The following is a 25505-nucleotide window of genomic DNA, read 5'->3' as shown; positions in this document are numbered from 1 at the left end:
AATCAGCCTGTTTGCTAATCAATTTTTGAAAACTAATTTATGCCTTGGAACATGAGGTACACTACGGGCGAGAGAGGTGGCCCCCTTCTGTCCGCACTCAAAGCCCAAGGCGAGTGGCTCTACGCACCGGCCCAAAGGCCAGCTATCCTAGGCAAACCGAGGCTAGACAGCGATGCGGTATCGTTACAGTTTAGGTGGGATTCTGACTTAGAGGTGTTCAGTCATAATCCCACAGATGGTAGCTTCGCCCCATTGGCTCCTCAGCCAAGCACATACACCAAATGTCTGAACCTGCGGTTCCTCTTGTACTGAGCAGCATTACTACTGCAACAACACATCATCAGTAGAGTAAAACTAACCAGTCTCACAACGTTCTAAACCCACCTCACGTTCCCCATTAGTGGGTGACCAATCCAATGCTCAGTGAATTCTGCTTCAAAATGATAGGGAGAGCCGACATCAAAGGATCAAAAAGCAACGTCACTATGAACGCTTGGCCAGCACAAGCCAGTTATCCCTGTGGTAACTTTTCTCACACCTCCTGCTTGAAACCCAAAAAATCAGAAGGATTGTGAAGCCCCACTTTCACGGTCTGTATTCATACTGAAAAATCAAGATCAAGTGAGCTTTTGCTCTTCTGCTCTGCGGGAGGTTTCTGTTCTCCCTTAGCTCGCCTTGGGACACCTGCGTTATTGTTTGAGAGGTGTACCGCCCCAGTCAAACTCCCCAACTGCCACTGTCCCCGGAGCGGGTCACGCACGGCAGGCGCTTGGAGCCAGAAGTGAGAGCCCCACGGCGCTCGGCCCCCACCTCACTGGGTAAGTGAAAAAATGATAAGAGTAGTGGTATTTCACCGGCGGGCCGAGGGCCTCCCACTTATCCTTCACCTTGGATTTCCCTTCACAGTGCCAGAGGCAAGCTCAACGGGGTCTTATTTCCCTGCAGATTCTGCCAAGCCTGTTCCCTTGGCTGTGGTTTCGCTAAATAGTAGGTAGGAACAGTGGGAATATCGTTCATCCATTCATGCGCATCACTAATTAGAGGACGAGGCATTTGACTACCTTAAGAGAGTCATAGTTACTCTCCCCGTTTACCCGCGCTTCATTGAATTTATTCACTGACATTCAGAGCACTGGGCAGAAATCACATTGTGTCAACACCCACTGCCTTGCTGTTTTAATTAAACAGTCACATTAAATTAAGCACTAGTTCCAAATCAGCTGCTAGGCATCGGTTGAGGCAGAACGCAGGCCCCGAATCCCGGGAAGCGAACGGATAGAGGCGACCACTGCAGCTGGGGCGATCCACAGGCAGGGCCCGGCTCGCATCCAGACTCGGCACCACCCCCGGGGGGAGGGAGGGCGAGACACCTCGTCCAGCCACAGCGAGCGCCCCAGCCCTTAGAGCCAATCCTTATCCCGAAGTTACGGATCTGACTTGTTGACTTCCCTTACCTACATTGTTCCACCATGACAGAGGCTGTTCCACCTTGGAGACCTGCTGTGGATATAGGTATGGACCGGCGTGAGATTTACACCATCTCCCCCAGATTTTCAAGGACCAGCGAGAGCTCACTGCACGCAGCCGGAACCGCGACGCTCTCCAAGGCTTGGGCCCCTCTCTCAGGGCGAACCCATTCCAGGGTGCCATGCCCTTCACAATGAAAAGAGAACTCTCCCCAGGGCTCCTTAGCAGATTCCGACTTCCATGGCCACCGCCCTGCTGTCTATATCAACCAACACCTTTTCTGGGGTCTGATGAGCGTCGGCATCGGGCGCCGCCTTAACCCAGCATTTGGTTCATTTCACAGCGCCAGTTCTGCTTAATAAAAGTTGCCCACTGGACACCTACATTCAATGCCCGCCTCCACGCCAGCGAGCCAGGCTTACCCATTTAAAGTTTGAGAATAGGATTTGGCCCCAAGACCTCTAATCATTGGCTTTACCAGATGAAACAGGATAGCTGGCGCAGGGGTTTCCCTGCGCCAGCTATCCTGAGGGAAACTCCGGAGGGAACCAGCTACTAGATGGTTCGATTAGTCTTTCGCCCCTATACCCAAGTCAGGCGACCGATTTACACATCAAGACCGCTACAGACCTCCACCAGGCCTAGTTCACCCTCTTTGGGGTCCTATCACACACGCTCATGCTCCATCTCTCTGACAAAGCGGGTGAGATGGGTCGGTAGGGCGCCCACTGCGACAGGATTCCACCGCAATCAGCACGCGCCGGCCCTCACCTTCTTTGCACAACAGGGTTTCATTTGGCCCTCCGACTCGCGCACGTGTTAGGCTCCTTGGCCCGTGTTTCAAGACAGGTCAGGTGGTTAACCGACATCACCTCAGACCCCTGGAACCCTTTGTGGGCCTCCCTGCCCAGCGGCATGACATGGTCGGGGTGCAGAGGGCCGTCCGGACAGTCGCATCGGGAGCCCTGTCTGCCGTCGCCACCCCGGCGACCCCCAAGAGGGGCCAGGACGGTTGCCGGAGAAGGGCACGGCAGCGGTCAATTTCCCTCGGCCCCGCGGACACAGCAAAACTGCTGTCAGGGGGCTGTAAGACTCTCTGCCGGAGCAGAGAGGCACCTGCCCCCCTGGGGTCTTCCCAGCCAGTCGCGGTGCACCGCCACAGAGGAAATGCGCCTGCGGGGGGCGGATCTGCCAGGGCCGCAGTCCTGCAAGGGCATCCACTGTTCCAAGCGACCGATCTGCCTGCCGTGTTGAATCCTGCGGGCGGACTGCATGGATCCCACCAGTTAACCTCTCAACGGTTTCACACCCTCTTCAAAATTATTTTCAACTTTCCCTTACGGTACTTGTTAGCCATCCGTCTTGCGCCCGTATTTAGCCTTGGATGGAGTTTACCACATGCTTTGGGATGCATTCCCACGCAACTTGACTCCAAGAAGACCTGCTCCCGGCGTGCCCGAGACAGCTACCGGCCTAAAACCGTCAGCAGGGTGAGACTTGATCAGAAGAACTTGAGCCCCATGAGCGATGTCGGGGAGTCGGTCTTCTGTACACCACATTTCCAACACCTGGGCTGTTCTCTCTTCACTGGCTAGTTTCTTTTCCTCTGCTTAGTAATATGCTTAAATTCAGCGGGTCGCCACGTCTGATCTGAGGCCGTAGTCGGGGAGAGCACAAACATCGGGGGAAGCTGGCCTCAGGTCCGTACAAGGGGGTTGCCCCAGCCCTGTGCCTCTGGAGCAACAGAATGTGTGCTGTCCAGATCTGCGGTCGAAGCCCACACGGTCATGAGGCTCATGCTCCATGGCCATCGTGCGGCGGCAGCCACGGCACACCACCACCAGCCACACACATGGCCAGGTGCCCCGGGGTAGGGTGAAGGTGCACCAGGCTTTTTTAAGGCACGCTGCCACCGCCACCACATCCGGGGCGTGCCGGCCACCCAGCCCTCTCGAAACTCGCATCAGGCGGGGAAACTGGGGAGGCCGGGACGCTCTGGCAATGAACCTGTGCGACGGATCCAGGGATCCTGCGACGGTGCTGATCGGGGTCAGAGCTTAGGGGGGTACAATGGGAATGCGGTCCCTGTGACAGCCCCAGCCACGCCCCTTGAACGGAACCCTGGGGCGATTGATGTACAAGCAACCCTCAGACAGGCGTAGCCCCGGGAGGAACCCAGGGCCGCGTGGTGCGTTTGAAGTGTTGATCAATGTGTCCTGCAATTCACACTAATTCTCGCAGCTAGCTGTGCTCTTAATCGACACGCAAGCCGGTGCAGGAACAGGCCAGGGAGAGGTAGCACCTCCTGTGGCTGGACGGGCCAGCGCCCGGTCTAGCTCGGCCGAGACCATTGTGGTTGAAAAAAAATAATAATCCAGGCGCTCAGCCCGTGAAACCTTCCCGCTGCTGCAGCAGAACGGCACTTCCCAGGGAGATGGAGGCCGGCCGCTATGCCACCGGCTCACCCGGACCGATCCACCCATCCTTCCCCGACCCCCTCCGCTCCCCTTTTGGGGGGGCATGCTGGGGGACAGACTGTGAGGCGGGCCAGACAGTACAGGCAGAGGTTGGGGGGGGACCGCTAGAGTCTTTAAAGCCCAGCGTGGCCACACAGGGACCTGGTCCAGGTAACTGGGCAAGAGGGGAGGTCACCCACTGCGCCAGCAGACCTGGCCATCGCTCACCCACAGATATGGGTGACTGGAACCTTGACGCCCGCCCGTCGAGTAAGCCTGCTGCGCCATGGCTCAGGGCTTGCATCTGTTGTGCCGGGCCCCTGTCTGCCTGGGGAGAGCAGTCAGGTTTCCCTCGGTTCCCGGCTGCCACCACTCAGGGCTTCCCTGCCTACTCGAGTGCGCCCACCAATGCCCACCCGCTGGCAGGGCAGAGAGAGGAGGGCACGCCCATGGCCAGCGCACCAGCCGGCTCGGTGAGGAGGCCGCACGGAGCTCCCTTTCCGGTGTGTGGTTGGGGAAATCCCCTGCAGGTTAACCCAACCCTGCCAGGTGTCCCCGTCCATCTGCTGGGTCGTGGACCCCCTATGGTCGAAGGGAATCCCCACTACCCAGCGCCTGGTTGCCCACACACACTGGACCGCTCTGCGAGAGGTGCCCAGGGCTGTGGGTGTGCACGCCTGGGATGCAACTGAGGTCGGGCCCGCGGCTCTCCCTGAGGCTGCTCCGCTGTTAATGATCCTTCATGCCCCACTCACAAGCAGATACCCCAGCCCTACATGTCCCTATTCACACTTAAATTTCCATTTCTCCTTCCAAACACATGTTCCAGATTCAACTGCCACCATCCCTCCCTCAGAACCCACACAAAGACACCAACATCCGTCCCTCCATACCTACACCAAGAAGCTCCACCTCTCAGAGCCACACCCATATGCTTCACCTCTACCTCCAGACTCACACTCAGATGGTGCAATCCGCCCACTCTCTCTCTATACCCACACCTGATTACCCCATCCCTTCGACAACATGCTCCCACCCCTCCCATAAACCAACATCCTTCTCTCTAGACATACATACCCCATCCCTCCATTCACACCCAGATGCCCCCACTTCCTTCCCAACAGAGTGCTCCAGTCCTCACTCAGACACAGATGCTCCATCATTCCCTGACATGCCCCCATCATATGCCATTCCTCCATTCCAGATCAACGATGCCCCCCTCTGATCCAGACTCCACCAAGATGCCCAATCCCTTTCTAAAGACCCATACCATGAGGTCCCATCCTCCCCCCACACAGCAAGATGCCCCATATACCTCCCCGACCAATGAGCACCCATCCCTCCCTCCAGACCCACACCAATGTGTCCTATGCCTTCCTTCACACCCACAACAATGTCCCCATCCCCCGCCCCACACCCATGTGCCCCATAACCCCCTCTCAGACCCACACCAATATGCCACATCCCACCCTCCAGATGCACAGATATCCCCATCCCACCCACATCAGGATGCCCCAATTCACCCTCCAGACCAACAGATGCCCCATACCTGTTCCAGACCGACACCAATGGGCCACCATCTATTGCAGACCCCACCAAGATCCCACCATCCCTCTATCTCCACAGCAAGATGTCCCATCCCGCCCTCCAAACCCACACCAATATTCCCTCCTATCTCCCCAGACCCACACAAATGTGCCCCATACCTCACCCAGACCAATGTGCCTGTCCCTCCCATCAAATCCACACCAATGTGCCCCCATCCCTGCCCTCCAGACACACACCGATGTCCCCATCAGAGCCAAACCAGGATGCCCCATTCCTCCCTGCAGACCAACACCAATGTGCCCCATCCATTGCATACCCCACCAAGATGCCACCATCCCTCCATCTGCAAAGCAAGATGTCCCATCCTGCCATCTAGACCCACACCTGGATGAACCATCCCTCCCCCAGACACAGACCAATGTCCCCATCCCTCCCATCAAACCCACACCAATGTGCCCCCCCTCTCCCTCCAGACCCACACCACTGTGTCCCTATCCCTCCCCCCGGACCCACACCGTGTCCCCAACCCTCCCTCCAGACCCACACCACTCTGTCCCTATCCCTCCCTCCAGACCCACACCATGTCCATATTCCTCCATCCAAACCCACACCATTGTGTCCCTATCCCTCCAGGCCCACACCACTGTGTCCCTATCCATCCCTCCAGACCCACACCACTGTACCTCAACCCTCCCTCCACACCCACACCAATGTGCCCCAATCCTCCCTCCAGACCCACACCACTGTGCACCATCCCTGTCCCCAGACCCATGCCACTGTGTCCCTATCCCTCCCTCCAGACTCACACCACTGTGTCCCTATCCCTCCCTCCAGACCCAAACCACTGTGTCCCCACCGGACCCACACCACTGTGTCCCCAACCCTCCCTCCAGACCCACACCACTGTGCCCCAACCCTCCCTCCAGACCCACAACAATGTACCCCAACCCTTCCTCCAGACCCACACCAATGTGTCCCTATCCCTCCCTCCAGACCCACACCACTGTGTCCCTATCCCTCCCTCCAGACCCACACCACTATGTCCCTATACCTCCCTCCAGGGTGCAGGTCCCCTCCCCACCAGTTGCACACCTGCACTGCCCCATAGGCAACCCTAGCACTCTGGGACTGCTTCTGTATCCCTGTAGCCCCTACTAGCACTTGACTCCTGAGGTCTGCACTTGCCACCAGCTGTCCACACTTTTATTTATGGTCTCTATTTATTTCACTGTTATCCTATGTACTGCACTGCTCCCCCCCTTTCCCCCTGCACTTTTTTCCACCCTTCCCCCTCCTCCTCACTTGCGCGATCTCAATGTCACCTGGCCTAGTAGGATCATTGTCTGTCTTCCCAGTTTCCCCTCCCTTGCCCCGCCGCGCCTTGAAACACTTGTGTATAGGCACATTATGAATGTCATGCCATATCATATCCAGACCCACACCACTGTGCCCCATCCCTGTCCCCAGACCCACGCCATTGTGTCCCTACCCCTCCCTCCAGACCCACACCACTGTGCCCCTATCCCTCCCTCCAGACCCACACCACTGTACCCCAATCCTCCCTCCAGACCCACACCAATGTGCCCCAATCCTCCCTCCAGACCCACACCACTGTACCTTATCCCTCCCGCCAGACCCACCCACACCACTGTACTCCAAGCCTCCCTCCAGACCCACACCACTGTGACCCATCCCTGTCTCCAGACCCACACCACTGTGATCCATCCCTGTCCCCAGACCCACGCCATTGTGTCCCTATCCCACCCTCCAGACCGACACCACTGTGATCCATCCCTGTCCCCAGAACCACACCATTGTGTCCCTATCCCTCCCTCCAGACCCACACCACGGTGACCCTATCCCTCCACGCAGACCCTCACCACTGTACTCCAATCCTCCCTCCAGACCCACACCAATGTGCCCCAATCCTCCCTCCAGCACTGTATCCTAACCCTCCATCCAGACCCACCAAGACAACTGTACCCCAACCCTTCCTCCAGACCCACACCACTGTGCCCCATCCCGGTCTCCAGACCCACACCACTGAACCATCCGTCACCAGATCCACACCACTGTGTCTCTATCCCTCCTTCCAGACACACACCACTGTCTCTATTCCTCCCTCCAGACACACACCAGTTTCCCTATCCCTCCCTCCAGACCCACACCACTGTACCCTATCCCTCCCTCCAGACCCTCACCACTGTACCCTATCCCTCCCTCCAGACCCTCACCACTGTCCCCATCTCTCCCATCAAACCCACAATGTGCCCCATCCCTCCCTCCAGACCCACACCAATGTACCCCATCCGTTCCTCGACCCACACCAATGTGTCCCTATCCCTCCCTCCAGACCCACATGACTGTGTCCATATCCATCCCTCCAAACCCACACCACTGTGTCCCTATCCCTCCCTCCATACCTACACCACTATACCCTAATCAGTCCCTCCAGACCCACACCACTGTATGCTATCTCTCCCTCCAGACCCACACCACTGTGCCCTACCCCTCTCTGCAGACCCACACCATTGTACCCCAATCCTCCCTCCAGACCCACACCAATGTGCCCCAATCCTCCCTCCAGACCCACACCAGTGTACCCTATCCCTCCCTCCAGCCCACACCAATATGCCCCCATCCTTCCCTCCAAACCCACACCACTGTACCCAAACCTCCCTCCAGACCCATACCACTGTACCCTATACCTCCCGCCAGACCCACACCACTGTACCCTATCTCTCCCTCCAGACCAACACCACTGTGTCCCCATCCCTCCCTCCAGACCCAAACCACTGTGTGGAGTCAGATGCTCCAGGGGTTTGCAGAAACGTTCCCGGTATCTCGAGGAAAATGCCCACTTGCACCGGCAGCCACAGCCTTCCTGCTTCCCGAACCCTGCTCAGCGTTCACTGAAAGCTATCGGGTCTCATAGGGATTTTAAATGTGTGACTGATAATGAAAGCAATACAAGGCCTCCGTTTAGCCTTCTCTGCCACACATTGCAAAGGGGCAAATGAAAAAACTGGCATGCTGGAAATTTGCATCCAAATCCGTCTGTCTGCATAGAACACATATCTCCATCTGCTGCACATAACAAATCTTCCAACCCCCACCAGACATGCCAACCCTCCCGATTTAGGCGGGAGACTCTCGATTTGAACTGAAAAATATTGCTATTTTTCACGTTCTCCCGCCTAAAATAATTCTAGCCCCAATGTATGCCTATGGGGAAATGAATGCCTCACGAATTCTCTCGTGAAATCTCCCTCCTAAGTGCCTCTCCCTCCTAAGTGCCTCAGAATGTTGGCATGTATGCCCCGCCCTCCCCGGCTCCCCACTCCAGCGGGGAGGATAACTGTTCACTGGTACAGTGGAAGTCCCATTGGGAAGGGAGGAATGCGCTTTGCCAGCCCCACTCCATAAAACACATCTCCACCGGGCAAATCGCACATCTGCATGAGAAAACCCCAAAAAAGAACTGAATCCGCCAGTACTTTAAGTAAATCTCACCAGATGCACGTTCCAAACTCCCAAAATACACTGAAATACCCCCTTCCCAATATTGCCGATGTGCATTAAAGTAACAGTCAACATGAGATAACTTGAAGACTTACCAGAAACCAAAAAAACAAAAATCAACTATACGAAATGTGCTATGCATCGGAGGCATCGCTCCGGCTGGTGCAAAAAAGATGACACAGTGAACGTTGAAACCCACGTGATGCAGAGCAGCCCACGTGATGAAGTGGACGTGGGAACCCACGTGATTCAGAGCAGCCCAAGTGATGGATGCAGTGCAGCCCACGTGATGAAGCGGCGGCGCGGCGTTGCTATGGTCCGTTTCTCGGATGGGAACTACCCCCCTTTACGAAACGCTCATGTCCGGTTTCGAGGCAGCATCAGGTGAGCGCATGCGATCCGGCTCTTGTAGTGCATTTTTTATGCATTGCTTTTAGCATCCATCAACTTAGACGTTCTCACCCAATTGTTGTTATATTGTTAAGAGGATCCCTTTTGCAACCTCTCGGAATGCACGTTGAAGCTGTAATTCCTTGTATTGTACTTATCACGTGTTGAAATTAAACACTGCAAGTACGTGACTTTCTAAACATCTGGTTTTGACATTACACGGGCAGCCTGTTGTTGATATTGTAGACACAGTAGCTGCTCCGAAGGTCATTTACGGTACAGTTCAGGCTCTGCAATGCTCGCAGACGCAGTTACTGCTGTGCAGCTGCTGCACAGACCCTGCTCTGGTGTAAGTGACTAGATGGCTAATGCTCGCAGAGGCAGTGACTGCTGTGCAGCTGCTACACAGACCCTGCTCTGGTGTGACAACATGTCTAATAATACCTGCTCTGGTGTAAGTGACTCCATATAGGCAACTACTCCAGCCAACCCTTACCATCCCCCACTGCCCGTACAGCCACAACTAGGTACCACGGGGCTGTGGAACGGACAAGATACCACCAATCACCACACAATCGGAAGTATGGACACTAGCAGCTGCGCTGGTCATGTGGAGGGGGTGAGGAGCATGCAAGGATATTACGGGAGCGGGCGGAGGGGACAGCTAAATCCTCCAACGGCCTCGAATGAAAAAACGGGCACGTACCTCCTGAGGCTCAGGGTCTACAAGCATCCCGTCATGGAAGATTACACGAGCCCAACCGGTTCAGTCCAGGATAGAGATACAAACTAACCAATACCACTAACAATTTCCTTCTCTGCATACACCTCTCAAACTCCAAACCAAACACAACCACAAACCTCTAGCGCAGCAAACCGCACGAACATCACTACACTGCAACAACAAAACAAAAACACACATAGACTCGCACATCAGCACACGACGACTACCGGCCGCATACACCCCAGGCCCAGCCGACGGAACCACCGGGCTGAGGCTGCCAACAGCACATCACTGCAATCTTGCACTTTTCCAGCCTCTACCCACTAACCCACCCTCCGTCCCTCTTTCAGAGCCACCAGAGCGCCAGGGGACCACTCCGGTGGTGATAGTGCGTGGTACAAATGACCTTTAACATTAACATATATAATAATACCTCTGCAGGCTAAGGCTTGCAAACGCAGTAACTGCTGTGCAGCTGCTACACAGACCTGCTCTGGTGTAAGTGACTAGATGTATAATAATACCTCTGCAGGCTAATGCTCGCAGACGCAGTTACTGCTGTGCAGCTGCTGCACAGACCCTGCTCTGTTGTAAGTGACTGCATGTCTAATACCTGCACAGGCTAATGCTCGCACAGGCAGTGACTGCTGTGCATCTGCTGCACAGACCATGCTCTGGTGTAAGTGACTACATGTCTAATACCTGCACAGGCTAATGCTTGCAGAGGCAGTGACTGCTGTGCAGCTGCTGCACAGACTGTGCTCTGGTGTAAGTGACAACAGGTCTAATAATACCTGCACAGGCTAAGGCTTGCAGACGCAGTAACTGCTGTGCAGCTGCTACACAGACCCTGCTCTGGTGTAAGTGACTAGATATATAATAATACCTCTGCAGGCTAATGCTCGCAGATGTAGTTAGTGCTGTGCAGCTACTGCACAGACCCTGCTCTGGTGTAAGTGACATATATACCTGCGCTGGATAATGCTCGCAGACGCACTAACTGCTGTGCAGCTACTGCACAGACCCTGCTCTGGTGTAAGTGACTCCATATGTAATCATACCTGCGTAGGATAATGCCCGCAGAGGTAGTAACTGCTGTGCAGCTGCTATGCAGACCCTGCTCTGGTGTAAGTGACTATATATATATATATATATATATATATATGTATATATATATATATATATATATAATAATATCTGCACAGGCTAATGCCCGCAGATGCAGTAACTGCTGTGAAGCTACTACACAGACTGTGCTCTGGCGTAAGTGACTGTCGCAAAGTATTTGTGTGATGGAGTTCTTTCTGTGAATTGTTTGCCGATTCCATTCTTGTGGCGTAGTTGCTTTGAGGACTGTTGCTTTGTACAGTTTGAGTTGTCCTTGGTTTTTTATTTAGTCTTGTCTGGTGTATTGTTCTCTCCATTTTGTTTATATTTTGCGCTAGTTTTTTGGGAGCTTTTTCAGTTCTTCTATGAACCATTTTGCTGCCAGTTTGTTTGGTGTTGCTTTGAATGTTTTAGCTGGTGCTAATTGGTCAAGGGCCTCGGTGATCCATTTATTGAGTGTCTTCTGTTGCATCTATGTTTGTATCAGTTGGATCTCTTTCCCCTAGTTTGTCGTGGTGGGTTGATAGCATGGCAGCCTCGTCCGCTAGTATTGTTGCAAAGCTGGGGTTATAAGAAGATGGTCTGTAGATCAGGAGGAATGCTATGTTGGATTGGTTGTTGAGTTCTATCTTGATTAGGAGGGATTCATAGTCTTCTGCGTTGGTTGTGATGATTCGAGATTCTCAGGTGTGTTTTTTGTGTATAATTGCGATTCCGCCTCCTCTCGGTTTTCTCTGTTGGCGTGTATTAACTTATAATTGTCGGGTATGGCTTCATTTGCGATAGCTTTATAGTTGTCTGATAGCCATGTTTCTGTAAGGAAGAGCACGTCTGTGCCTCCTTCGCTTAGGAGGTAATTGATTTCTGAGTGTTTTGCCATGGATCTAACGTTGAGGAGGCTGCAGTGTAGTTGATTTGATTTCCCTTTCGTGTTGTTGTTAGTATTGTTTGTTCTGACCGGTGTGTTATTGGTTGGGTTTCTGTTCCAGGTGGGTTTTTCCCGGTTGAGTCTTTTGGGTGGGGTGGTTCTTTGTTGGTCAATCTCTTTGTCGAGTAGACCGATAAGGTTTATGGCGGGGTTGGTTCATTCTGGCTGGTAAATAGGGTAGCTACCCCTCTGTTGTTCCAGTCTTGGTGATATAGGGGGTGTGGAGTGTGGCGAGGCATGATGCGCGGGTTGTGCTCCTTAGTGGGCGTCCTCTTTCGATTGGTGTTTTTCGTGGTCTTTTGGCTTTAGTCTTTGCTGTTTGTGGTTTGTTGTTGCTTGTATTTGGTAGGTTGTGGGTAGTGAGACCTCGGTTGATGGGACCTTGTGGTTCCGTTTGTTTATTGCTTCTTTCTTTTTTGGATCCTGTTATTTCTTTTGTGTGTTTTTATTTTTTTATCCTGCCGGTACTTTTGCTTATGGTGTTGATTATTGGATTTTGCGCAAAGCAAACATGAATACTGTGTGAAGGAGTACTTGTGACTACTGGCATATATTGGTGCAGTCATGTTAGGGAGAATTCTCATTTCAGTGCTAATTCCCTTCAACCTTGGAGACCCCCAGCTCTTTTGCTGGACTGTAGGACTTTTTAATTTTAACCCTAGAGTGAGTGAGACCTTTTCCCCACTCCCTCATGTATTTTGACCTTTTGGATTATGTGTTTTCACTGTTTTGGGAGTCTGACAAACTCCATATGCATTTACTTATTGTATAGTGACACACAGCACCTTCAGTGCAGTGTCACTGAGAAATCCTTTAGATTTCTCCTAAGGTTTAAAATACCTTTTTCTTGTGCCAACTACTGTTTCCAAGAATAGTAAAGTGAAATTGACTTTACCTACCTTTTCTCTTTGTGGGTCCAGCACACACCATCATATGTGGAGTGCTGGGAGGTTACCTAGTAGCACCTTATCCTACATTCTCATGTAACATATTTATGTTACCCTACCTACTTTAAATGGCTAGTGGCACTAGTTACATTTTTCCTACCATTGTGCTTTTCTACCGCAGGCTGAACCCTCGGCTGCAGTATAGCACCCAGGCGTGACCATTTTATCAAAACAGCCCCTGTCTTCTTTTTTTGCCATTTCCTTTTTGTGAGGTCTTTCTTGGTGTTTACTCTGTCTGTTGAAATAGATCGAGCGCTTTGTTTGTCTTGCCTTTGGAGCACTTCAACCCTGAAGCCCGCCTCTGGCTCCAGTGTGTCTGGAAGGACAGGATGTGAGGGAGGGTCCCGAAACTCCCCTGTCCTTTGTCTCAAGGAATGCCTGAATGCAACCAATTCTGATTGGCTGGCTGGCTGTCCTTTCAAGACAGTCACCCTGCTGTGTGATTGACAGCTTAGACTATTCATGAATGGGAGAAACCTGCTTAAAAGGCAAGGGTTTTGGGACTAGAGGCGGAGTCGACCACTGGGAGAAACACCCAATGAAGAAACCTGTGAACGAAGCTTGCTGCATCCTCCTGGACCTTTGAATTGCCCAGTGAAGCCCTGCTGCTTTGCTGAAACTCCCTTTTCAATTCAACAGAGAAGCTCCGGAATGGACAACTTCTCCCCTTGGGTTAGTGGGACCAACTAACCCAGAGACAAACTCCACTGGACCACCTTTCCTGTCTGCTGTACTTCTTCTTTGCTGCAAGAACTGAATGCCAGGGGTCGAGTAATCCGCAGTCGAGTGAAACGTCTGAAATCTGGCTAGAAGCTCCAAGTCTCTAGCTCTGGTCATCCTGCTTCTGGAGGGTCCTTTAGGACCTGGAGCTTCTAGCCAGATTTCAGACGTTTCACTTGACTGTGGACAGCCAGGCGTAAGTGTGAACCCGTGCCTCTTTTTGCTTGGATGGTCACGTGCCGCTCACACAGTGAATCTACCTAGTTTCCTTCTATTTGCACATTTAATTCTTATTTGGCTTGCCACCTGCCTGGGCCTCCTTATCTCGGCCTTCCTGGGATAGGTTGTTCTGTCTTGAGTTTCGATTCCGTGAAGCTACTGTTTGCTCCTTCTATTGGTCTGACCTCGGCTCCCCAGGTTGCTCTTGCTGAGTTTCGATTCAGCCATCTCTTCTTGTTTTAGCTGGAATATGAATCCTGTCTTGTTTGATCTCTAGTAACCTGAGTGACGTTACCATTCGTTTTCAATTAAGGCCTTTTGAGTTTCTTCCGGGACAGTGTTTACGCAATCTTCATTTAATTTCGTTTCATTTGCTGGTAGGGTTTTCTCAATGGATACCTTACCGTCCATGGTTGTCTGGTTATCAGTACTTCAGTAGGTATTGTTCTTCTGATAGGCACTGGGCAGACAGAGCCCCACTGTGGCTCTCTGCTGGTTTATTTGCTCATCATACGTCACGTATCTCGGTGTGAACGTTCCTAGTACTTCAAAATGGTCGGTTAGAGTGCAGGCCTCACTCTGGACCTCCTCTACACTGCCCCCTCTGGTCAATTCATTGACCACTTCCACTTCCTCTTTTGGATTCATCTTACTTGGTTCTTCTGTATTTATTTCCTCTTCATCTTCTGGGTTTGTACATGATGGTTTGAAGAAGTGTCTCTTTGGAGTCCATATTTTTATCACTCCTCTCAGGCTTCCAGTTGTCTTTACATGTTCGTCTTGGTTCCATGTCATCAGCTGACATTGTCTATTTGGGCTGCAATTAATCAATTTTCCTTCATAATTTCTGCGTTTCCTGGGGTAAAGAAACTTAGTACCTTCTGGCGCATGCTCACTGACCTTCACACAGTCTCTTATTTCATCTTCAGTTAGATCTCTGGGCTTCCATCCTGGTTTGACGCCAATCATGATCTTCATCCCTATGGATTTCTACGCAGTTTTCTGGCATTTGCGGAATTATTATCTTGATGACACAAAATCCTAGTAATATCATCACTAGCAGGGCTCCCAGAAACTTGAATGCGTCTGCGATCCATTGTGGAACCCATAAAAACAGTGATCCAAATCAACTGTCATCATCCACTTCGTCAGTTTCATTGATCATCTGATTCTGCAAGTTTGTCAGCATTCCTATGGCCTCTGTTAAAGTTCATTTCCTCGTCGTGGGATGGTATAAATTTGCAACATGATTCTCCAATTTTCGCACAAACTCCTCCATCCATAGCTGTGATCATGTCAAGGACATATCTGTTCTGGAGAGTCATCAGTCGAATTGCTCTTAACTCTTCCTTAATTGCATTAAATACTTTTATGGTCGTGTTGATGGTCTGCAATAACTCCCATCTGGTTATCTGTAACCATTTAGTGTTTACTCCAACTTGGATTCTTGGCACGAAGATCGTTATGAACACTGATGAGGTGAGGCTGAACAGCCTGTGTTCATATGGGATTGCATGAAATGCTTTTTCTCATTTGGCAGAGAAGTAATTCTCTCTCCTCATTTGGGTTATCAGTTCCACAGATCTCTTCTTCCTCAGGTGAGCATCTGCTTTCGGGAAACTGTCACTATTCAGGTCGCTTTTCGCGATTACTAGTGCTGGAACGTGGACATTCACTATCGTGCATATGCCTCCCCAGTTCTTCGGCAGTCTGATGCACGCTTTGGATCCGCATGCCCAATAATGATCCATAATTACTGCAGTCCCATGAGTCATTCCTGGAGCTTCAACAATTCGTCCGCAGGTCTGATTCTCTCCCATCTTCCTCGTGCCATTGTTCCTGAAGCAAAATTTCGGGCTTTCGAGCGGCACTATCTGCAAGGGTCCTCCTCTGTCTTCGACCCATGTTAATAATTTTGCGAGTTTAGGCCATAGTGGTTTGCACAGTCTCTGAGTTTTCAATGGCTTCCTTGCAGGCTCCGAGGACCATCCATGCTCGGCAGATCACTACTCCTTCACGTCCGTTTGGTGAAAGCACTGTTCCCCAAATCTGCATTTGACCTCTGTTTTTCCAAACTTGAGCTCCTTGTGGAGTTTTTCCTTGGACATTTAGTCTCGGGTTTACTTCCCATCTTATTCCTGCTCCTTTAACTTTGGGTTTCTCGTACCTGATCACGTGATTCCTAGTATGATCTCTGTTTCTCGTCTTAATGTCCTGAACATAATCATCTTCATCGGGATACGCTGTCTCAGTTGCCCATGTCAATGAGGCATCCCTTCCCATGAACTGGCCTCTGGTATTGCACATTGGTATGTGTGAGAGACAGTGTGCTGTCGGGACATCGATTTCTACAGCTATGAAAATCTTGGACTTCCCCATGCTGTATAGTAGAAGTAAACAAACAAAGCACTCTCCTTCTGAATTTCATCTTCCAACTTCTTTCATGTGCTGCTACCAAATGTTGTTTCCTCGATGTGCTGTGCTGTCCAGGTAGTCGGTTAGTTCATTATTATCTTCATGCATGCTTCTCTTGATTCTTAAGGTTTTCTTGCAGTTCGCTATAACTACTTCTCTGCACGCCTCTGTATGGCTCTTTCTTGCTGGAGTATCCTCAGGTATCCTGGTCTATTGTGCAGGCCTCTTCATCTGCGTCATTTGAGTGGATGGGAGTCTGGCAGCTCTTTCCTGGTCCTCTTGCATCTTTTCTCTGCTGCGTGCAAATGCCCATGTCAACCAGCCTGACACCGGCCCAGTATATGGCTGTATTGTAGGACTGGTACTTGTCCCTTGTGTTAGAACATGTGTGCTTGTCGATACCGTCTCTGCCGTTTTGTTCTTCAGTTCCTCTTGTAGTTTCCTCGCTTTGGCTATGTATGGGAATAATAAGTCTACTATCATTTTTGTCCGTGCAGACAGTTTTTCTGACTTCGCTTCTGTTTTCTCAATCGTTTCTGATATGCCTGCTTCTGTTGGTCTTCCTCTTAATTCTTCTTGTTTTCTTGCACTATCTTCTGTGAAGGTTTTTATGGATGTCCCACTTATATGGGCTTCCAAAAGGGTTTAAAACCAGTTTGCATTTAAACTGTCTCGCATGTTTTTGAATTGTAGAGGGTAGGACAACCCCCCAGTTATAAAGGTTTTTATGGCGGGCAGTCTCATCTTCTCTGCTGCTTTCGTTTGTGGTTCTGCGGTTATTGATACCAGGCCTGTTTCGTGTGCATTCAGTGTGTGTGTGTGCGTATAGTTGTCAGTGTTTTTTCTTCATTCATTTCATGACGACCCTGTCTCCGGCTTTCCTGCTAATTTGTTACCATAAAAGTGTGTATATCCCTATCAATCACATTAATTTCAAGTTCATTTACTCTACCATCAGACTGGAATTACTATATAAGGTCTGGGTGCTTTTGTGGGTTTCATGTATACATCAGGTGCGTGCACTGAAATTGGAACGCTTCGTGCACCAATGAAGAATGCAGTTCTGATCGTTATTGACAATAGAATAATAATGAATATAATGCATAGGTACATTATGCCCTTATAAGTCAGGCGACAGCATTTTCTTCCAGAGAAGCGAGGGTGCCTCTCTGCTTGTGGGAGGACCAGGTTACTACTCTGGACCCCCATCTCAATCATTTACTCAATGTCAATTTTATTGTTCCCCTACCCAATATCGTTCTTCGAGTTCTGTGTCAAAAGTGTCAGGTGCTTCACAAGTATCCCCCCTCTTGCGAGCAATAATTGTCTTTTACTACAGTTCCTTTGCTAGACTATGGGAAAAATCAATTGAAATAATACTTCGGTGAGTCACTTTTACTGTGCATGTTCAAAGTACGTGAGCTACCAGTCCACTCCTCGAATCTGCTTCAGTCCTGAGGACATATTGGACACTGATCAGTATGAAGAAATGGGGAAAAACAACAACAAATATAACAACTGGAATTCTTCAATCTGCTTCCTCGATCTGACCCTCGGTGGAAAATTCACTGTCTCCTCAGGAGGCTTTGATGGAGATTCGAGAGTTTGACTTGTGCTACAATACCACGTAGGAGCATGCTTAGCTGGGTATGCTTTACTGGATCTCCGGAGAAATGTGAGTACATCAACATTGTTTGATCTTCCCACTATCTCTGGAAAGTCTTCAATAAGGTGAAAGAAGATGTGGTATACCAATCTGCTGTCTTCTGGTGACGGGGACATTTGTCCTGTCTTTGCTGAGGTTCAGGATTATATGTTCTTTCCTTGATGTAAACAATGTCTGCACTGTCTGGTCGTGTGGAGTGCGACTGAAATGATGATCCTATTTAAAAGATGGCTTAAATGTTCAGTGTTTGCTGGATCTCGAAGAAATGTTAGTGTATCTGTCGTTCATCCGACAAGGGTTGGGCAGTCTTCGATTATGCAAAAGACTAAGTGTGTTGATGAGCTCATCTATTTCCCCCTGTGCTGGGAGCATTTGATTCTTTCGCACTGTACTCGGGGAGTAGGATGAGTTATTCGGCAATGACCCTGAGCAGTTGTCTTATTATATTTTTGTTCTCAGGATCTTGTAAAAAGTCTGTGACACTGGTGAGCCTCCCTACCAGTGACGGGTATGACCTTAGTACTAAGTTGAAATAGGTGACCACGTCCTCTGTGATGTCTCTACTGTGGGACACCATAAGTGGTTCCAAATAAGGTCTCGGTACTGATTGACTTGGGATACTGTATTTGCTTCCAATGTAAATGTCCTCGGTCAAAATTTGGCATAGTCTTTTTTTTTTTTCTCATCAAGGCTCAAGTGGGCCTCAGTCCAAAGTTCAAAGCAACAGAATATGTTGTGGCTTATACGTGCAATTTTCATCTTCACCCTGCAACTAGGATGCACAGAGTGTCTGTTTCTATGTCCTTATCCCCTTTTTTGCTTAGAGCAAGTGTCCAAGTTAAGCCACAACTTGCAAAAAGTTCATTATCTTTGTTTTGCTGGTCATGCGTCCTTCTTCCTCGTCATGGATCTCGTCTGCACGTGCTGTGGTTCTTCCCCATCGCTCATCTATTCCTCTCATTGGGGTGCAGCCAGGGGGCCTTCTCCGTTCATATCACAGAGGAAAATCCATGCTCTCCTGCCCTGTAGCTTCACAGCGGACTGAGTGCAGTCCTCTACGATAAAAGGACTGTTGAATCTTGGCTCGTCCCACCTTTTCCTCGTATGGTTTCTCACCAAGACGGCGTCTCCAGGGAAGACGAGTGGAACACGTAGACCTTGAGTTGGGTCTGTTGCAGTGTCTCCTTCTGTGTCTTCTGCTGCGTTGCACCCTTTTCGTCGTCGCTGTAGCTGGTCTGAAATTACAGTAAGGCAAGTTGTCATGCAGTTCAGATAGTTTTGCATTTCAGACCCTAAAACCTCTCCTGTTGACTGGGCATCACAACTAGCTCTATCTCTGGTTGTTAGGGGAGTTCTCATTCTTCTTCCTGTGGGTATCTCGTGTGGCGTAAGATGATGGACTTAGCCTGGTTGGTTCCGAAGTGCATACAGTGCCAGTGGAAGGCAGCGCAAACATGCCCTCTTTAGAGTACGCTTCATCTTGGCTATTCTCTCCTTCAACAAACCGTTGAGCTTCTCCCAGATTCCATTACCTTGTGGATGATAAGCCGAAGAGAACTTGTGCTTTATACCAAGCAGCAAGTTAATCTGTTCAAATACTGTATTAACAAAGTGCACCCCATTATCTGATCCCATGACTTCACACACCCCCCACCTTGGGAACACTTCCCTCACTATAAATGTCGCTGCACAGGTAGCATTTGGGTGTGTACATGGTCCTGCCTCTATCCATCTAGAGAATGGACACACCACAACAATTAAGTATCTGTACCCGTTGCATACTTTAATCATGTCGACGTAATCGACATGCAAGTGCTGATAAGGCCCATTTGGCCTGGGGATGACTCCTCTCATAACTTTTAATGTGTGCCCAGTGGTGAATTGCTGGCAGATTATGCAGTTCACCATAAAGAATGCAACATGCTCAGCTAAATTTGGTATGAACCAGTCTTCCGCAAGCGTTGCTGCTAGATTTTCCTTTGTCATATGCGCTGGGTAATGTAACTGCTCCTGCGCTATTTTTAGTAGGGCTACAGGCATTACTGGTTTACCAGTGCTGTCTTGTCGCCACAAGCTGTCGGAGGGGTTTAAAGAACCCCCTCGAGGTTTCCACAGGTTTTTCTCTTCCTGCGGTGCCTCCCCTTGCAGCTCCATTAACTGTGCTTGCCCAAGATCATTATAGGCTTCATTCTTTCATTGGTGCACGCTACTTCTACTTCCATAATCGTCTCACTTTTGGATCCCACACGCTTGGCTTCCGTGTCTGCTGCTTCGTTTCCACGTGAGACAAAATCTGTCCCTTTCGTGTGGGCGGCGCATTTCACGACCGCTATGCCCACTGGGAGCTATCGGCCTGTCCAATAAGGCTGCGTGCTGTACTGGCGTGCCGTCTGCTGGGAGGTAGCCACTCCTTTTCCAGCACGCTAGGCCTGCGTGCACTGTTGATGTCACATAGGCGGAGTCACTGTGCACTGTTACTTCCTGGTCTACGTGATTCTCAATGGCGTGTATCAACGCCAATAATTTGGCAGCCTGTGCTGAGAAATGAGATGGTATTCATTCTCCATTTGCTATATGTTTTATCACAGCGACGTCTGTGTATCTTTTCCCATCATTTTGATCGATCCTCGAAGACCCGTCAATAAAGACGATCTCTCCTCCTGCCAAGGCATTTTCTTTCACCCTGGGGTTTTCATCATAGAATTCTTTGTTATTTGCACAGTCATGTACTGGCTCTCCCTCTGTGACTGGCTCTGCTATAAACGTAGCTGGCTTACTACCTTACATCGGACTATTTTAATCAATGGGTTTGATATGATCACTTCATAAGCAGAAGTTCTCTGAGATGTCGATGTACCTTTCGGGTTTTTCTAGAATGGCAAATAATGAGTGCTCGACGTACAGTGTCATGGAGCATCCCATTACAATGGTTGTCGCTTTCTCTATGGCGAACGCTGCAGCAGCTAAACTTTGTTCGCAAGGGAAGTGGCCTCTCATTACTGGGTCCAGATTCCCACTGTAATATGCCAGGGGCTTGTACCCCAACAAGGTTCTTTGAGCGAGCACTGCCGTCATGATGCTGCCGTTTTTGTGTGAAAACAGGTAGAATTCCTCTGCATAATTGGGAATCCCTAGAACTGGAGCTGAGCAAATAGCTCTTTTGAGTGCGGCAAACCCCTTCTCCATGGCCTCAGACCATTCGATCTTTTCTTTCGTCACTTGGGCCTTCTTTAGGGCCTGAAGTAAAGGCTTAGTGTAGGAGCTGTAATCGAAGACCCATGCCCTAACATAGTTGCGTAGGCCTAAAAAGCTTTGCATCTGCTTTATCATGTGCGGCTTAGCCATGTTGAATATAGCTTCAGCCCTTTCTAGGGTCACTTTCTTCCCTTCATGTGAGATCAGCTGGCCTATGTACAGCACTTCCTGTTGACAATATTGTAATTTTTCCTTGTCAATCTTCTATCCTTTCTCAGCCAGTATAGTCAATAGTTGAATAGAATCGTGCCTGCATTGCTCTTCTGTTGTGCTGCAGATCAGGATGTCATCCACATATTGCAGGGAGACACTTTTGAATGCAATATTGCTTAAGTCCATCTGCAGGACTCTTGTTGGAAATAGAAGGGGACTCGCAGTAACCCCGTGGCAGCCTCGTGCTTTTCAGACGCATTTGTCTGAACGTAAATGATGTCATATCTTGTGAGTAAGGGTGCAGCGGGATTGAGAAAAATGCATTTTTCAAGTCAATCACCATGAAATAATTTGACTCAACGGGCATATTGCATGATATTGTAGCCGGGTTCGGGACTAAAGGGAACTCGGAATCAACAATATTGTTTATCGGCCTTAGATCTTGAATTGGCCTCCAAGACCCCTCTACCCCATTTGATTTTTTTTTTGACAGGATACACTGACATATTACATGGTGACTCTGACGTCACTAAGATGTCCTGGTCCATCATGGCAGAAATTGTCTTAGAAATCCCTTCATCTGCCTCTCTGGACATGGGATATTGTCGGGCTCTTGGTAGGATTGCTCCTGGTTTCAGTTTAATCCTTACTTCTCCAACCCCCTTCAAGAGACCCACGTCATAGGGTCCGGTAGTCCACACTGAGACAGGCACTTTAGCTATATCATAATCAAAATATTCAGGACGTTTTAGCGCCAACATCATTCTCTGAGGTACTCCTCTTTTAATCATCTTTACCCAAAAGGTGAGACTTATCTCTCCCGTTTCTGCTAGTTCTTCGAACAGATCATCATCAGATCATCATCATTCCCCATGCTTTGTGGTTGCACCCCTTGCTGCGACCCTTGTGTTTGTTGTTGCACCCTGTGATTTTGTGCACCACCCTGCTGTAAACCTGCAGGTGGATTTGACATGCCTGTTCCTTGGCTGTTCTGCATCATGCCTTGACTTCTGCATGTGCGCTCCAAATGCCCTGTCATTCCACACAGCCAACAAACTGGCGGTGGTCGGATCATTTGCTCATTTGACATATTTTGGTTACCATTTTGCAACATTTTGAAAGCCTCCTTGATTATTTTGGAAACGTCCCTGATTGCTCTTCCACCTAAATCCTCTTCCCCTGGGATAGAATACCGTATTGCCCTGATTATTTTGCTGTGGATTAGCCACCTGCTGCATGCCTGATTCAGCTGTGCTAGTTATCATGGCTCCCTCAAGAGCAAACTTTGACAATTTCTTTTCCACCAACTTCGCTTCCTCACCCTTACGAGTTGCTTCCTTTTTGCAATTCTTTTCTTGCAACAGTCTACAATAATGTGCGATGGTCAACTGTATTTCTGCCCAAGGTTTGGCTTCGATTCCCACCAATTTCTTGAGTTGTTTCTGTACCGGTTCTAGTAATCCTTGGCACAATTTATGGTAAAACACAGGTATTGATTTTGTCCAAGATTCATGCATTTCGAGCACCCACGCGTCTTGGAAATTCTGTATATAAATCAACGGATCTTCCGACTCCTTCATTTTTCGAGTCATTATAGCTTCCCATATCGGAAGTATCTGGGTAAAGTACTCATAGCGCATTCCATACTGCGGCTCTACAATTGTTAAATGATGCTCCGTCATGCGCAGTATTGTGGTTACACCAGGGTACCCTGCTAGTGCCCACACATCGTCTGCTCTCTCACCAAGTATGGCGATCAGGAGACCTTTGATGTCCCCTATAGCTAGCGTGTTGCCTCCTGTCAATTTTTCTAACTCATCTATCCATTTTACGGCTCACGATGTCAGCATTGGAAGCTTGTTTTTCAAATTTTCTCGATCCATGTGTGGCCATGGAATATATTGTGGTCTTACTCCCCCCTTCTCTAGTAGCGAAAATTGGAATGTGTAGCCCTCTTTCTCTTCTCTCATTGTTTTTCTGTCTATTGTAGGGGTAATATTCCCGCATCGCTGTCTACCTGGCAATGTCCTCAGTCTGTCTACATAGGGTGGCGAAGACACCCCCCTCTGACCGTGAGATACTTCTTCATATCAGTCAGGCCGCGTGGCGGACTCTGACGTTCTTGGTGCAGACTTGCTAGCGTCTGACCATCTTATTTCCTTTTCTCTTGGGAGTCTCCTTTCACTTTGCCTCCCTTCTTCGTTTTCTTCGCACTCTTCGCTTTCGGAGTCGGACATTGTCTGTCCCCAATTCACGCAACTTCTGGTATCCTCCTTGTTCCTACTTCTTTCTAATCTATCCAGGGATAGCTCTCTATTCCCACTACTTCGAGTGAGCTGCTCAGTGTCATACAGCTGAGTGCTTTCCAGGCGCTCGTCTTCGCCCTCCACTTGGGGTTTTTGTTCTAGCCCCATTTCGTCATATATTCTATCGATCGTTTCTTCGATGCTTCTTGTGTCAAAGTCATCATCAATGTTTGCCCTAGATGTGCCTGGTACTGAATCGTACGCAGGAAATAATTCTTCAATGTCTTCCCAATCTACTACTGGAGCGGGTTTTTTAACCTCTCTCCCCAGATATTCAAGATCGCGTGCTCTCTTGTCTTCGGTTACGTTCTACGTCATTATCAAATTCTTTGCGCTTCCTTGCCTCTTCTCTGACCCTATCTTCTTCCTTTGCCCTTTCATTTCTACGTCCATCTGCCTTTCGAATTTCCTCATCTCTTTGTCTCCTTATCCTTCTCTCGTGTACCCTTTGCTCTTCTTCTAACCTTTGCTGTTGCTGTCTGTCTTGCTCATAGGCCGCTCTTCGGTTGCGATCGAGCTGTTTTTCTTGCTCTTTGCGATATAGCTGTTCTCGCCTTTGTCTGTCTTTTCTTCTTATCCTTTCGTCTCTTAACTCCTTCTTTCCCCTCCCTTTGTGTCTCATCTAACCTCTCCCTTTGTCTCACGTCATCACTGCCTTTCCCATCGAGTTTCAATAAAATGTGTCCTCACATCCATTCGTCTTTTACGAGTGCTATCTCATCAGTTCTGTCTTTGCTCCCTTTCCATCGCTTCCCTTCTCTCTCCTTTTTGAGATGCACTTGTCTGTGCCTGATCTTTTCTTTCATCATCGTCTCCCCTTGTCCCTTGGGACTACGAAGGCAATATTTTTGTCCTTTTCTCTCCCTTGATTGTCGTCACTACTGTGTGTAGGTGACCCATATGCAGGGTTGCTGTACCCGTGGCTGCTTTGAGTTCCCTTAACGGGTATAATCCCTCGTCCTTACTTTCTTTGGTTTTCGTTTCGGGTAGGGCGGGTGGAGCGGTAGGCGTCTCACCCCCCTCTGTGCATACATTAAGTATCCAATCTGTTAGCGGCTCTTCCTCCTTTACCTGTTTGTGCATTTTCCACAACTCAAAAAGCAAGGTGTTTTTCAAACTTATTGCCTTTATATGTAGCATGCAAATATGTCGTCATATGTAGACGGCTTTAGATAAAGACCCATTTTGTGGCCATGGCATAAACCTCTTGTGGGCGGTACCTTTAACCCACTCAGTACTATATTTCTTTAGCTTGGGTGCGTGTTTTGGCAATTGCTTGCATAAGTGTGCCCATGGAGTAATGTCTTCCATGTTTAAATCTGTTTCCTTTCCTCTCATGCAACACTTGTCAATTTTTTCGTGTGGTTTACCCAACTTCTGACAATATGAGCGAGCACTAACACCGCAAGCTCCAATCCAAATTTTCTCAAAAGTTTATATAATCTAATCTACTCAAAACCCAACAATTTGTGTGCGAATTTGTTTTAAAACAGTTCTCTTAATGTTCAATACATATGACATCACAACAAAGAACATATAAGACAGACGCTTAACAGACTAGACGGACACCAGCTGGACACAAATATCTCTGCCTCTAATCATTACTCCTTCATGGAGTGTAAACGCACCCCTTTCACAACGTCTTTTAACGTTGTGGTAGCCTATTCATTCCCCATTATGTG

At 49.4% G+C, this 25505-nt stretch overlaps 1 protein-coding gene across 1 annotated transcript in view; it reads left to right on the top strand.

Moving 5' to 3' along the window:
- Nucleotides 1–9240: 9240 nt before the first annotated feature.
- XPNPEP1 (X-prolyl aminopeptidase 1) overlaps nucleotides 9241–25505 on the top strand; it is a 297380-nt gene continuing 281115 nt past the window's right edge. Inside the window, exon 1 of the mRNA XM_069611759.1 lies at nucleotides 9241–9377. The gene's annotated coding sequence lies outside the window, so the exon portion shown is untranslated. The remainder of the gene's footprint in view (nucleotides 9378–25505) is intronic.

The sequence above is a fragment of the Ambystoma mexicanum genome, chromosome 8, assembly GCF_040938575.1.
Source record: "Ambystoma mexicanum isolate Mex_15411 chromosome 8, UKY_AmexF1_1, whole genome shotgun sequence".
Classification (NCBI taxonomy): domain Eukaryota; kingdom Metazoa; phylum Chordata; class Amphibia; order Caudata; family Ambystomatidae; genus Ambystoma; species Ambystoma mexicanum.
This window is presented reverse-complemented; position numbering and strand designations above follow the sequence as displayed.